The sequence below is a fragment of the Ascaphus truei genome, chromosome 19, assembly GCF_040206685.1.
Source record: "Ascaphus truei isolate aAscTru1 chromosome 19, aAscTru1.hap1, whole genome shotgun sequence".
Classification (NCBI taxonomy): domain Eukaryota; kingdom Metazoa; phylum Chordata; class Amphibia; order Anura; family Ascaphidae; genus Ascaphus; species Ascaphus truei.
Window position 1 is genome coordinate 30,754,378 of NC_134501.1, and position 16,046 is coordinate 30,770,423.

Below are 16,046 nucleotides of genomic sequence, written 5' to 3' on the forward strand. Positions count from 1 at the left end.
TCGTGTGGAAGCGTGCAATAAGGAAAAAGTTATGTATCGATCCATGTTTTTTTCGTATTGATCCCGGTGTTATTGGAGGGTATTGGTGTGTATCACCGGATTTTTCCCGTATCTATGATCATGGAGACTTCAAAAGGTGAAAGGTCATGTTAAAACCAACTAAGAAACGTCAGTCGCTGGCAACCGACGGTCCGAACGTCAGTGAAAATCTGGTGACTGGCAACCCTTGCTGTCTGTCCCCGCCCGGATACCTGCAGCCTGAGACGGATTGCGCGTACAGATTCCAGCAAGCTTGCATGTACCAAAGCGATTTCCAGCCTCATCTGCTGGCACCTGTCAACTACGCGTATAATCAAGAATACGGGACTAGCAGTGGCTCGGTGCCAGCTGATTGGCAAAGTCTATGGTGAGTAATGTTGCCATATTTTATTCTGTTTTTGAAATATCAATATCAAAGTACAGTCAAGCGATTCTCCTGTAAGCAATATCATTGGCTGAGCAGCTTCTACAGTAGATACTATTGTATTGTATGTCTTTATTTATATAGCGCCATTAGTGTACATAGCGCTTCACAGTAGTAATACATGTGGTAATCAAATAAATAACAGATAATATAAATAACAGATAATGGGAATAAGTGCTTTAGACATAAAAGTAACATTTCGGAAGAGGAGTCCCTGCCCCGAGGAGCTTACAGTCTAATTGGTAGGTAGGGAGAACGTACAGAGACAGTAGGAGGGAGTTCTGGTAAGTGCGTCTGCAGGGGGCCAAGCTTTATGTATCATGTTTAGAATATCCACAGTGCTATTCATATGCTTCATTAAGCAACTGTGTCTTAAGGTGGATAGAGAGGGTGCTAGTCGGGTACTGAGGGGAAGGGCATTCCAGAGGTGTGGGGCAGTCAGTGAAAAAGGTTTAAGGCGGGAGAGGGCTTTAGATACAAAGGGGGTAGAAAGAAGACATCCTTGAGAAGAACGCAAGAGTCTGGATGGTGCATACCGATAAATTAGGGATGAGATGTAAGGAGGGGCAGAAGAATGTAAATCTTTAAAAGTGAGGAGAAGAATGGAGTGTGAGATGCGGGATTTGATCGGAAGCCAGGAGAGGGATTTCATGAGGGGAGATGCTGAGACAGATCTAGGAAAAAGTAGAGTGATTCTGACAGCAGCATTTAGGATAGATTGTAGGGGAGACAGGTGAGATACGGCACAATTGGTGGAACGCTAGGCGCATGTGCATTGGAACCTTCTTGAAACACATATGCGTGTCATCACATCTACAGTAGGCGCATGCACATGTGAACAGGAGACGCCCCCCGAGAAAATTATTGGTGGGACTGACTGTGGGAACTTCTTTAGGTGACTGACTGACCATTACAGTAAAACGTGTACTTTTGTTTTTCCTCAGAAAAGAAAAGTTTGTCATCTCATGCAGAAAACGGCAAATGGAGGGATTGCGATGGATAATATCGCTTTGTGTAACAATGCTTGCACATTGCTGAATCGGATTTAAAAAACCACGTACTGGAGTCTAGAGTTTAGTGGCCGTTGTTATTGATTAGGATAGAATACTGTAACTGAGAGCTTCAAAGAAAACCTGAAACAGTATGCTGTTGTTTTTCAGACCGTATACAATACTTTTTTTTATATATACTGTATAATAAACCCGAAAAATAAAAAGTATGCATTTATTCTACATGTATTCCAGTACACGTGTGTATTCTATACCCGTACAGCATGTATTGTTTTAATACTCTTGTGATGTACAGTACTGAGCATATGTATAGTACAGTACTGTACAGTACAGTATGCCTGGAAAGTACCGTATGTTCTAGAAACACTGTATTTTGTTACAGTACAAAAGGAGACAATGGAACAATTTAAAACAAATCAACATTTTCTTTTATTGGTGGAGTAAGTACAAAAACATTTATTTACAAATACAATTTTAAAACATTTAAAGTGTACAGCAATTCAAAACATTAACAGGTGTATGGTTTACTGCTAGTGAAAACATTTATGTACAGAAAGTCAAAACATTTACATTAGGTTGGTGTACAGAACAGTCAGTCAGGCCTGCACAATTCCAGTCCTCGAGGGCCGCAAACAGGCCCGGTTTTCAACCTTGAAAACCGGGCCTGTTTGCGGTCCACGAACACTGGAATTGTGCAGGTCTTGTGTAAGTAAAAACATTTCTTTATTAATGCAAGTTAAAACAAGCAACAAGTCAAAAAATAAACAGTTGAACAGTCACGCAAATTCGATCCCCACCAGATTGTCCTTCCAGGGCCGATGCCTTGTACGACAAATAAATGCCATTAATGGAGTCTCTAACGATTTCCATTAAAGGATCTGAAATTGAAAAATAGCGCAGCAATTTCTCCACAATAGTCCTTCTTAAATTTTCAGGAAGCGCCCTTTTTTCGCGATTTCCTTCGTAGTTTACATTTTTGGCCCACCCGCAGTACACCAAGTAGGACACATGGTGCTAAAAATTAACATGCCATACTTCTGGGGTAAACCAGCACTCGTCACCCTATACTTCTCCCTGAGTGCCGGTTGCAGCTCGCGCAGGATGATGTCGGGCACCGTGTAGATGCAAGTGTATGTAGGTTGGATTCTGGGAGCAGGTGTGCTTCTGGGAGCGGGTGTGCTTGTGGTGACGGGCGAGGGTAGGTTGTCTGGGAGGAAGCTTTCCTCCTGTCTGGGTCGCCGTGTTGTCTCCTGGCGTGGTCTTGACGGGGTTGTCATTTTATCCTCCTCTTCAACGGCATACATGTACACAAATTCTTCTGGTGGAGGGGGTGCGCTTGGTGTTGGAAGGTGGTCGAAGGTCCCATTCATCACATCCATCCCCGCTATGTCAGTCTATCTTCTCCATCCGTTGATCCATCTTCTCCATCCGTTGATCCATATTTAGCATGGTCTCTAAAATGAAGATCTATCTTTACCAGCATACTGCACCGACACACTTTATTCGAGCAAATACCCGGTATGTACCTGGCAGATACCTGGAATGCGCCGCTCCTCACCTCTGACAAGCCCCGTTGCATTTGCCTTCCCAGCCTGGGTTCATGCCTGGCTGATGGGCGGCTGATCTGTTAAATGATAATGATTAGGATTTAATAGGCTGCAATGCTTCGCGTGTCTACTAGATGGCATAAATTCATGAATTGTAATGCAGTATATATATATGTACTGTGCAGTATTGCAGCCAGCGGCAATAAAATGCTTCAATCCCTGCCGGAAAATAACTCAATGCACTCGGGCAGAAAACAGTCACAAACCTCAATACACCCGGGTATACCCGAATTCGTGGGACTAGCCGAGCTCGAATAAAGTGTGTCGCCAGTGTAGTAGAGTTTCCGGGGATATCGACACTTAACCAATTCAGCATGCGGTATAACGAGCTGGTTCTTGTGCATGCGGTGCTGTGGATATCTGGGTGGATGGGTGCTACGGAGGATGAGATGGGGGTTCCCTGGAGAGAAGCGGCAGCATCGTCGAAGAAGGATGGAGAAAGTTACCTGTGGATTTTCGGGCGAGAAGCGGCAGAGTTGTCTAAGCGTAATGGAAAAAGTGACCTGTGGATTTCTGGGAGAGCGGCGGCAGCGTCGTGGACGAGTAGTGGAGAAGATGGGCTGTAGATTTCCGGGAGAGCAGCGGCAGAGATGTCGAAGTGTAATTGAGGAAGTGGCATGCGGGTTCGATGGGTTGGCTGCCATTTGTTTTGCCTTGAGTGTACATCTCCGAATTTCTTCTTTACATAATAAGGCTTACGTGTATTAAAACCCTTAGCCTTTGGGGTCAGCAGAAGGTTTTCTTTATTAGCCTTAGCCTGTTGCTTTGGCGTTGGCTTGGAAACGGCTGCCGCCTTTCGCTTTTTCTGTGTGATAGGCACGGCAGAGGCGAGTGGCTTCCTGCGTCCGTAGAATCGGGATTGATCCATGGAAGCAGATGGCACAATGCAGTATCTGGACAACGGCAAGTTCATATACAGATCATCGAGTGGTGGGCTATGCAAAGTGTGTAACCTTTTATGCATGGCGACGAGGTACAGGTGTTGAAAGTGGGCGTACTTTAATGATAGTCATTAACGTATAAATACACCATCCATTTTGTGGATTCACTGCACATTGAATACACATCGACTAAACATTGAATATACATTCTTGTGCTTTTATTTCTTTCTACTCGCAGCTATGCCTGTTTAAAAAGATTTCAAAGGATCTCAGCATGAGAATTAAGGAGATGTACACGAGCGGACAATGAATTGCAGATATCCAACGCTGGTTAGCTGCTTCTGGCCTCATTGTGCCATCAACCACCGTGTGCTATCATGCACACGGAAAAACCAAACAACGCACGAGGACACCAACGGTAACTAACGCGTAAGTATATTTATATAACTATATAATACAGTATATCTATTATTGTTTATATTGCTGCATATTAATATAACTATATAGTATAGATCTATCTAATTTTATAGTTATTTCGGTATATTTATATAACTACTGTATATAATACATGTAACAGGGGACTTATCCCTGTTCACAAATGTGCCTCTAATCCAGCAGTGGGGTGGTTAACTGCTGGTAGCAAATTAACTAACACCACCTGCCTGATTAGAGGTGGTATAAAAAGCCTGCCTTTGAGACAGGAAGTAACTCCTTAGCTGTGACTGAGAGCTGAACTTGGGAGAAAGAGCAGAGATTGTCTTTGACTCTCACAACAGTCTTGAGCCCTGCCAGAAGAAACAGCAGAGCTGCTTACAAGACACAGGGAAAACTTCTGAACCTGAATGCTGACACACCCTGAGGGAAGGGAGCTGAACCAGAAAAGATTTTCCCTCCAAGGAACAGATAAGACTTTCATTATTAAAAGACTGCTTATATCTGCTTATGTCATGCTATATGTTTTGGGGCTGCGAGACATGCTTGACTTAGGGAGTTGTGAATTAATTGCATGGTATTTTCACTAGAAATACTCCCAAGTGAATAGAAGCTTTGTTCCCCCCCTGTGTTTGGATGATTTCCTGATGAAAAAGGAAAAGGCACAATAAAGCCTATTATAATTTCACCTTATAAAAGCCTCCAATTGTGTACCTCTATGAACGTCTGTCTACAATACAGTATATCTATTATTGTTTATATTACTGCATCTATAATTGTTTACTGTAAATGATGTGCTGTACTTGTGACCTACTGCACTGTAACTTACCAGATTGTTGTTTTTCTGTACACTGTAGGGAGACAACTCTTCAGGTCGACAAAATAAGTGAAGAGAATGATGAGAAGAGTGCCTTAAGGGTCAAATACACTCTGCTGCAAAATCACAATCTCACTGTATCTGAGACCAGCATAAAGAAGATGAGACTCAGAATTGGATGGAAATATGGACTTGTGAGGTTAGTACTGGACAGTACAGGAGGTTAAAGTGTTGTTTAAGAAACTGTACTGTACCTATAAAATTATTCCTTGTCATTACAGAGCGTACCCTATGATAAGAGAGTTAACAAGATCAAGAGAGTTGTCCAGGCATGGATCGACAGTGGAGAAACTTTCCAGGATTGCATCTTCACTGACGAGTCTACTGTATCGCTGGAGAGATTTGCCACCTTTGCATTCCACAAAAAAGGTTGCATATCTATGAAGCCGCGTCCAAAACACCCAGTGAAGATGCATGTGTGGGGTGCCATCTCTAGGCGTGGACCAGGATGCATTGTCATCTTTGAAGGTAAAATAAGTCACACGCTTTTGCCTTATGCACTGTACAGTACTAGTGTGCAGTTTTTTGAGCACTTTTCTTTTCTTGTTATAGAAATCATGAATTAAGCTTTTTTCCAAGAGCAAATTGTACCTGAGATTTTGGAATACATCACACATGAGTTCCCAAATGGTTACCGTTTCTACCAGGACAACGATCTGAAGCACACCACGTCAACAGCGCATATTCTTGAGCGCGGTATCAACTGGGTGAAGACGCCAGCGGAGTAAGTGCGGTAACTGTGTCTCATTTTTTCCCACTGTTTTTACTGTGTATCTCTTTAACTAATTGTCCTTTCTTTCCCCCTCCAATGGCACATCGCCAGACCTAAATCCTACCGAAATGGTCTGGGATCAGCTGAAGGATCATATCCGAAAAGTCGTGAAACCCTCCAAAAAGGATGAGTTGGCGCAAGGCATAATGAGTTTTTGGAACGATGTAATCACCATGGAAGGATGCAATATATATATTGAGTAAAGGAGAGTTGAAGGAAGCTGAGAATATATTCTCCAGTGAGTTTGAGGGAGAGGCCAACCCCGAACAACAAGATATCTCCAAATTTTTCACCGAGCTCGATAACACCTATAGACAACGCTGGAGGGCTTGGTGGGAAATATTCAGCTTTGAAAATTACCTAGCAGCTGAATTGATCCCCAGAGGCCTACGTGCCAATGTTGCCCAAGCACACAATATAGTGGATCCAGATTTCATTAGATCATGGGAGCTGGTTCTTAAGCAATGCTCCATCATGCTCATGAACCTATTACTGGAGTTTCAGAGAGAAAAACTCAAAAAGATAGAAAGTGAACTTGAGCTGAAACTCTCTGAAGTTGACTCCTGGAGGCCCAACCCGAAATTTAGCGAACTTGAGGGGAAATTAAAAACTAACCTGGATAAGTTTGCAAAAGAACTTAAGGAGCGCAAATGAATTAAGTTCGCCAGGGACAAAAAGGACTTCCAGGAGAACAAAATCTTCCGCTATAATCTCATCAAGAAGAAGTCTAAACCTAAGCCACCCGACCAGACCTCATCTACCGAGTGGGAAGTGACAGATAGTGAAGATGAAAGACCCAATTCACTTCTGACTGAGGGCATGACAAATCAGATAGCCTCCACCTCCCACCCTCCCCCTCCTCAGGTTCCTTTTTTGGAACAGCACAGGACGGCATCAGGCCCAAGAGGAAGAGGAAAACAAGACGAGGAAAAGGTCTGGGTACTAAGGAGCAGAGCCACCGGGTCACAATACCCAAAAAAGAGGGGGAAGCCTCCGAGATACTAGAGAGTGCCAAATTACAAATAGTTAACCTGTCCGACACGACCCTTACTGAACATCACCTCCAGCTACTTAGCAAAGGCCTGTCCTTTTCACCCTCAACAAGTATGGACCTATTTGAATGGGTTAAAGATATTAACCTGTTCGGTAGAAAACTCAAACTCCATAAGTTCTTCCGAATGAGAGAAATTAGAATAGCCAATTCATTGGACATTACTCCTCTCGACACTCAGGACATGGAGACTTATCAAGATCTAGAAGCACTACTAGAAGAGAGCAGTAGACCCCCAGGGGAAGGCCCATTCACTAATCTACGTCCTAACTCAAAGTTTGTACCATTTAGCGAGAATTTCGCTAATATCGATGTATTCATTGATTTGGTGACCACGGATCTGGAACATCTCAGCTTGGGTAGATTACCAGACAACCTGACTATACAGGAAAGAAAGGCACTGAAAGATCTGGCCTCAAATGAAACTATAGTCATTAAACCTTCAGATAAGGGAGGGAATCTGGTGATCCTCAACAGAAGCGATTACAAAAAGGAGGATCCAAGACTCCTAGCGGACCCCAAGTGTTACGAGGTATTGGGAGGGGATCCCACCAATACTTTCAATAAAGAACTAAACACAATTTTACAGAAAGGGCTAGATGACAAGGTCATCGATAAGAATGAACTAGCCTACATATGGGTGAAAACACCGAAAATCGCTACTTTTTACAGTTTACCCAAACTGCATAAGAACAAGGTCCCCCCACCTGGTAGACCTATCGTATCAGGAATAGGAAGCCTAACTGAACGGGCCAGTGCTTACATTGATAAGATTCTGAGACCCTTCGTGGTGACCCTACCATCCTACCTTAAGGACACCAAAGATGTCCTTAAGAGATTGGACGATGTCTGCATCAGCGAAGACACGATACTAGTGAGTTTAGACGTAGAAGGTCTTTACACAAATATTGACCATGACTATGGCCTTAAGGCAGTATCCCACTTTCTTAATACCAGGGGTGGTTGGTACACAAAACATAACATCTTTACCTTGGAACTGCTCAAGTCTGTGTTAACCAGAAACTATTTTCTCTTTGATAACAAAGTGTACCACCAATTGAGGGGCACGGCAATGGGCACCAAATGTGCCCCTACTTATGCCAACCTCTACCTGGGATGGTGGGAATCCCAGGTAGTATTCACTGAAGAAATGGAGGTACACACAGAGCACATTGACCTCTGGGTCCGCTACATCGACGATGTGTTCGTCCTGTGGCGGGGCCCAGAGGGAGCTCTCAAAGAGTTTATCAGTATACTGAACACTAATATGTTCAATTTACATCTCACTCTGGAACACAATAAAGACACCATGTGCTTTCTAGACCTGCGGATCTCGAGGGGGAATGATGGTTTTCTTCACACCACCATTTATCGGAAAGCGACAGCCACTAATAGCCTCCTGGAAGCAAGTAGCCATCACCCAAGAGCTCAGGTCAATGGCATACCGACAGGCCAGTTCCTCCGGATAAGAAGGAACTGTAGCACTGACCAAGAGTTTGAACGCCAATCCATCAAGATGAAACAACACTTTGAGGACAGGGGCTATAGCAGAAGGAGTATCAAAAAGGCTTATAAGAAAGCTAAATATACTGCACGGAGATCACTCATTATGGACAAACCACCCAGTCCAAGAGATCGAGTGGTTCGCTTTATAGGCACCTTTAATCGTGAATGGCCTAAAGCACGAGCTATCCTGAGGAAACACTGGCATATCCTTAGAGCAGACGACCTACTAAAAGGGGTCACAAGAGACTATCCATCAATGACCAGTAGACGGGCAAAGAATTTCCGCGACCTACTGGTACATAGTCATTATGTGGAAGAGACACCCAGGACCTGGCTTCCTCCGAAACCTACCGGATCATACACCTGCCAGAGATGCAAGGCATGTCAATATATGACCACCACTAAACAATTTGGTAATTGGGACGATACCAAGCGGTACCCAATACGCAGCTTTATCAACTGTCTGAGTACTGGGGTCATATATCAGGGCAAGTGTATATGCGGGAAGGTATACGTTGGAAAAGCTGGTAGATGTCTCAAACTAAGGGTGCTGGAACATACTGTATCAGCACAATCAGGAATAAGGCGGATAAACCACTGTCGAGACATGTGAATCTGTGTCATGATGGTGATCTCAAGGCGGTCTCTTTTTGTGGGATTGAACATCCCACGCGAGGACAGAGAAAAGGAGATTGGGACAGGGTCCTACTCCAAAAAGAGTCTAGATGGATCTACACACTTGGGACACTCTCTCCGAGAGGTCTCAATGAGGGATGCCTGTACACTCCCTTTTCTATAATAGCCACTACGTTGGGCGCTCCTTAAAACCCACAATATACACCTTCATCTGTGTGTATAATAATGTATGTATTTTCTTTTCTGCCTTGCCTGTCTCAGGTCTTTCCAGATCCTGACTATTAATTTATTACTCCATCATTAAACATTATCCATCTACAGTAGGGCATCTCTGGACCCTAGTATCTTCTTATATTACTAACTAAACTGTTTATACTGGACCAGCTGTATATTACCCTTGTGGGCCAAATAGAGTGTACCTTACCTCTACCTGAGTCAGAGTCTGACTTACCAGCTACTACAACACAAGTAATAATGAAGAGTCAGACAGATACATCTTTATTGTGCCAGCTCTGCAGTCACACACTGTGGGATACTTACTGCAATCTTGCTGCAGCTCCACGCATAGCTGGGCACTTCGAGGGTTAAGTCGTGACATCACCAATCTGGAGGCCCCTTTATATACCTGCTCACCTGCAGGGTACCCTTAGTAACTCTTACCATTTCGCCTTGAGAAAGCCTCTCGCAAAACGCGCGCGTCGGCTCTGTTCCCACACGTGCACGCGCAGGGCTGTAATCACTTCCGCATTCATGTTTCTGACCGCGAGTTGATGCGGTGTCCTGCCCGCGCTGTTACACAGGCTACTAGTGCCCCGATGGACATTTAGAGCCTCTCTCTATTGAATACTGCTAGGGTCAATGCTCCTAATTCAGTACTAAGTGTAGTCTTGTTGGATACGCGCTGTGGTATATTGCTATTGAGCTACCATAATTAACTATCTATTACACACAGCCTCTGCCTCCTCATATGCAGTGTTAATCTATGTGCAAAGCTTACCAGAGAAGGGTACCCACAATCTCACTTGAAGCACAGTGTTTACTATCACCATCTGTGACAGTGTCGCTGAGGTCACTGTAGGGTACTATATCCCTATACTGTGAACCTCTGGAGGTTACCTGTGGTCAGCTGCACACAGTACTGTGCGCACATTTATTACTATTGAGGAGGATTTTCCCTGACTGCACAGTGAGACCTACTGGTGCACAATATATTTGTTTCAGAGTACACCAGTCACTACAAGTCACAACAATACCAATTATGGTTTATGCATATACTACCTAGTGTGACCTGTTGATAAGTACCGCATCGAGTATACCCTTCCTATTCACCCTCACAGAGGTTTATATCAGGATTATTATTTAGTTTCCTGTGTGATTATTGATACACGACAGGAGACATCTATTATATTGATCCCGAGCCCCATGGCTGTCAGTATTATGATCCTATGACCTCTAGTACGTCATTTTAACACCCATTATTTTATATATGTGTTGTATTAAATAAAGTTTATGTTTTAAATCACACACTTATCACCAGAGGGCGAACTTGAGTGCTACACTGGGTCCTTTTCTACCCTTTCTAAAAATATATATATTGACCATATTGCGACTGTGTTGACCATTGTGATCGAGCGTAATGGGCAAGCATCAGGAAGGTAGTATAGTATAGTTCTGTACTGTAGTATGGTAAGTAGAGGCAAACCATGTACAATACTGTATGATACAGGTTAGTATGGCACAGATATATTTTTTCTTTCCTGAGAGCAGCACTAGCCACCAGGTTACAAAGTATTTAACAGTAGTCACAGTATACAGTAGTTCCAGTATAGACTAGTTTAACAGTACTAACTGCATACTGTAGTCCAATATGGAGTAGCTAATATATATTTTCACACCTATTTCTATACGCACAGGGTGGTTCTATTATATAGAAACAGGGGGAGCGCAAATCAATAAAAGTATGCAAATTAAAATTCCATAGAATCAAAAGTCAGACTGGTTAACAATGTAGTCAAACTTACCTAACTCCTCAATGGTGCACAAGGGTTAAAACCAAACCGCAGTCAATGCACTTCTTGTGGTGTAATCTACACAGGGATGGGTTAGTAAAAGATTGTTATCAAATTGATATCAAACAGAAGAACTCACATGGCTTTGTGTGAGTGCAGGATTATCAAAGGTTTATTTCCTTCTGAATCGTGGGCTCTCTGCTTGTACTCCCTTGTGGCTCCTTCTTGCCAGGATTTGTTGAATACTCTCCCCAAGTACCAGTGAAATACAGAGAGAGTGGAAGTAAACCACTTAAACTATATTAACATACAAACAATAGTACACACTTACATCTAAAACCTCCCGTTGGGTACAGTAAACTCCATGGGGCTAGTTACATCATGGTGCTCTCTGCTTCCGAGTCCGGACAGCAGTAGTTAAAACGCACAGCTGGAACGCACCCACACTCCTCCGTTACAGTGGCCTCAGGGGGGGGGGGGGGGAGGCTTGGCGAATTAGAGCAACGTGGTTCACTATTATAGCTTCCTCAGGCTCTCTGTGTCACACGGAGTCAACACTCCCTTTGGGTGACGTCACATCCTTTCTCCCGAAACCTGTGTCACATGGTCTACTACAGCCAATTAGATTGGGGATACAGTTCCCACGATCTTATTGGCTCAAGTACCATGTGAAGGTGGCCATCTTGCTTTTGTTGACGTCATGTATAAGGGAAAGGAAGCACAGCCATTCTGATTGGCTGGGTTAATTTCCTTTACATGATGTCACCAAAAAAAAAAAAAAAAATCGCATGGTTTTCACTTGCCAATCAGGCCCATGGGAACCATTTCATGAAAGACCAAGAAGTCGAGGAGGACGGTCCTCTTCCAGCAAGAAGAGGACAAGGGCGTGCCGGACGAAGATACAGATGAAGAAGATACGATGGAGACCCCGTAGACCCCAGGAGACACAAGAAAGTGACAAATTGGATTACAAATTACAGAAGAAGAAAAAGAAAGAAGATAAAGATTTGGGATTTTTTTTACCAGGTTCCTGTTCGTGGATTGGTTCATGAGCATGCGTTGTCTCCGGGATTCGGAGGGTGAAGCCATCTAAAGGTAAGTAAAAACATTAAATGTATGTTATTTTTCTTTTACATGTTTTTTTTTTTTGTGATTGAATTATTTTTGATGCACATTCATTGCCCCTGTATTTATGTATGGCTCTATGGATATACATACATACATACATACATACATACATACATACATACATGCATCATCAATGGTTGTTTGTGCAAATGCTTGTTTTTTTTAATGTATTTTGAATGTATTTTGCTTGTTTGTTTAGAAATGTTGGTGCAATTTACAATTTAGTGTACTTAGTTTTTCACACTTGGCTTCTCCATTTTGGCTTTATTTTTGTTAAATAAATCATGACACTGTGTAATATGTCACGTGTTGTTGTTCATCTGAGGTTGTATTTACCCGATTTTTAGACCTGCTAAGGAACAGAAGATTGTTATTATGTCCTGATACTGTATGTAAAACCATGGAATTCAAAGAGGGTGTACTTTCTTTTTCACATGACTGTATGTGAGTGTAACACCTACAGATTTCTGTCTACACTTATCATCATTTTTATAATTGTGCTGTGCTATTTGCATTTTTCTTTTTGTCTGCATATGTGATCCCGCTCCCTCATCCCATGCACCTACAGTACTTTATCTCTCTCCAAACAGTTTTCTTACAGTTGCACACAGGGAAGGATCACACCGAAAAGATCCAACTGGACGTCATTCACACTCCTACAGTCGATGTCATTCTTGGAATGCCATGGCTCCAGTTGCATAATCCTCATGTAGATTGGACAGGATCTCAACAGTTCCAATGGAGTCCTTACGTTTTAAAGAACTGTTGTATTCCTTCCCTGAAACTATGCAGGATTTAAAGACCGGAACAGATAAACATGAACGCCTAAAATCTACTTAAAATTTTAGGATGTATTTGAAATAGTCCAATCTGAGGAGTTACCACCCCATTGGTCATTCGACTGTCCCATCGACCTACTGCCCGGTTCGGTGCCTCGGAGAGGATGTTCCTACCCACTTTCACCTCCAGAGACCAGGGCCATGAAAGAATACATTCAAGATAACTTGCAAAAGTGATTTATCCGGACTTCCTCATCTCATGCAGGTGCTGGTTTTTCTCCGTAAAAAGAAGGATGGATCTCTTAGACCATGCATCGATTACAGAGGACTTAACAAGATCACGATAAAGAACCAGTATCCTTTACCTTTAATTTCTGAACTCTTTGATAGATTTCAGGGAGCCTCAATTTGTACTACATTGGATTTACAAGGAGCTTACAATTTAGTCATAATACGACAGGGGGATGAGTGAAAAACACCCGGAATGGACATTATGAATATCTCTAGAACAAATACACAACTATAATAATAAGTAAAGATGTATAACATTTTGTAGTTTGTCTTTTATTTCCATTTTACAAATACAATCAGTATGGACTCTCTTTGCATGACTTCTTTCTCTCTCACTCCCTGCTTCTCTTTGCTATAACTGAGACCTGGCTCACTCAGTCTGACTCTGCTCTGAAAGCTGCTCTCTCCTATGGTGGCCTTTCCTTCTTCCACACTCCGCGCACTGATGGCAGGGGTGGAGGCGTGGGTCTCCTGCTCTCCTCTCTCTGTCGTTACCGAACCCTTCCTATTCCTCCCTCTCTTGCTTTTCCCTCCTTTGAGGCTCACACTGTCCAGATTTTCTCTCCTCTCCCTGTTCATGTGGCGGTCACCTATCGCCCACCTACCTCTACTCATCCCCCTTCTGCCTTTCTCTCTCACTTTGAATCCTGGCTCTCTTTCTTCCTCTCCTCAGACTCTCCTGTTCTTCTCCTTGGGGACTTCAATTGACACATTGATGACTCCTCTCTCCCTTGGGCTTCCCGCTTTCTTTCTCTAACCTCTTCTTTTGGCTTTCAACAGTGGACTGCAGCCAGCACCCACAAGGATGGCCACTACTTAGACCTGGTTTTCACTAAGAACTTCTCTCTCTCCGATTTCCCCTTTTCCTCTCTCTGACCATCATCTCATCTCATTCTCTCTATCTCGCTTCTCCCCTTCTCCACCTCCATCTACACCCCGGTTCTGCAGAAACCTGCGCTCTATTCACTTACCTGACTTTGAGTCCACTTTACGCTCCTCCCTCTCCTCTCTCAGCTCTGCTACAGACCCCAACAACCTGGTCAGGAACTACAACTCTGTCTTGTCCTCCTCTCTTGATCTACATGCCCCACTTTCTCTCTGCCGCACTCACCCTTCTAACCCTAGACCCTGGCTAAATTCCCACACACGCATGCTGCGTTCCTCCACTCGTTCCTCTGAACGCCTCTGGAGGAAGTCTCACACTCTCGCAGACTTCCTTCACTACAAATTTATGCTATCCTGTTTCAACTCTGCCCTCTCGCAAGCTAAACAAGCCTACTTTTATGCACTAATCAACATGCACAAGTCTAACCCACGCCGACTGTTCTCTGTCTTTGATACTCTACTCAAACCACCCTCAGCTGCCTCTCCTTCCTCCATCTCCGCTCAGGACTTTGCTTACTATTTTAAGGAAAAGGTAGAATCCATACGTCAGAACATCCCCTCTGTTTCTTCTTCCCATCCTACACCTCTTCCTAACTCTCCTCCTGCCTTTCTTGACTCTTTTTCCACTGTCTCAGAGGAGGATGTGTCGCTGTTGATCGCCACTTCTCCCTCTACCACTTGCCCTCTTGACCCCATTCCCTCCCATCTCCTAAAACCTCTTGCTCCTACTATAATCCCTACGCTCACACACATTTTTAACTCCTCCCTCTGCTCTGGAACCTTTCCATCCTCCTTCAAACATGCAACAGTCATACCATTACTCAAAAACAGCAAGCTTGACCCTACCTGTCTTTCTAACTATCGACCTGTCTCCCTCCTGCCTTTTGCCTCTAAACTCCTTGAACGTCTTATATTCTCTCGCTTGCTCCATTTTCTCAACACCTATTCTCTCTTAGACCCTCTACAATCTAGCTTCCGCACTGCTCACTCCACGGAAACAGCCCTCACTAAAATAACTGACGACCTCCATGCTGCCAAAGACAGAGGTCATTACACTCTGCTCATATTACTCGACCTCTCTGCAGCATTTGATACTGTGGATCACCCTCTTCTCCTTCACATTCTCCATACACTTGGTATTCGGAACAAAGCTCTATCCTGGATCTCATCCTACCTCTCCCAACGTACTTTCAGTGTCTCTTCTGCTAACACCTCCTCCTCCTCTATTGATCTCTCTGTGGGGGTACCCCAGGGCTCTGTCCTGGGACCTCTTCTCTTTTCTCTGTACACACTCTCTCTAGGTGACCTAATAACATCTTTTGGGTTTAAATATCACCTCTATGCTGACGACACACAAATATACTTTTCAACACCTGACCTTACACCTGCTATACAGACCAAAGTTTCTGAATGTCTCTCTGCTATATCATCCTGGATGGCCCTCCGTCGCCTTAAACACAACATGGCTAAAACAGAGCTCCTCATACTTCCTCCCAAACCTGGCCCTACTACCTCCTTCCACATTACTGTTGGAACTACGATCATCCACCCAGTAGCCCAAGCACGCTGCCTAGGGGTCACACTCGACTCCTCTCTCACATTCGCCCCTCACATTCAAAACATTTCTAAAACTTGTCGCTTTTTCCTCTGCAATATAACAAAGATACGCCCTTTCCTCTGTTGCTCGACTGCTAAAACTCTGACTCAGGCTCTCATTCT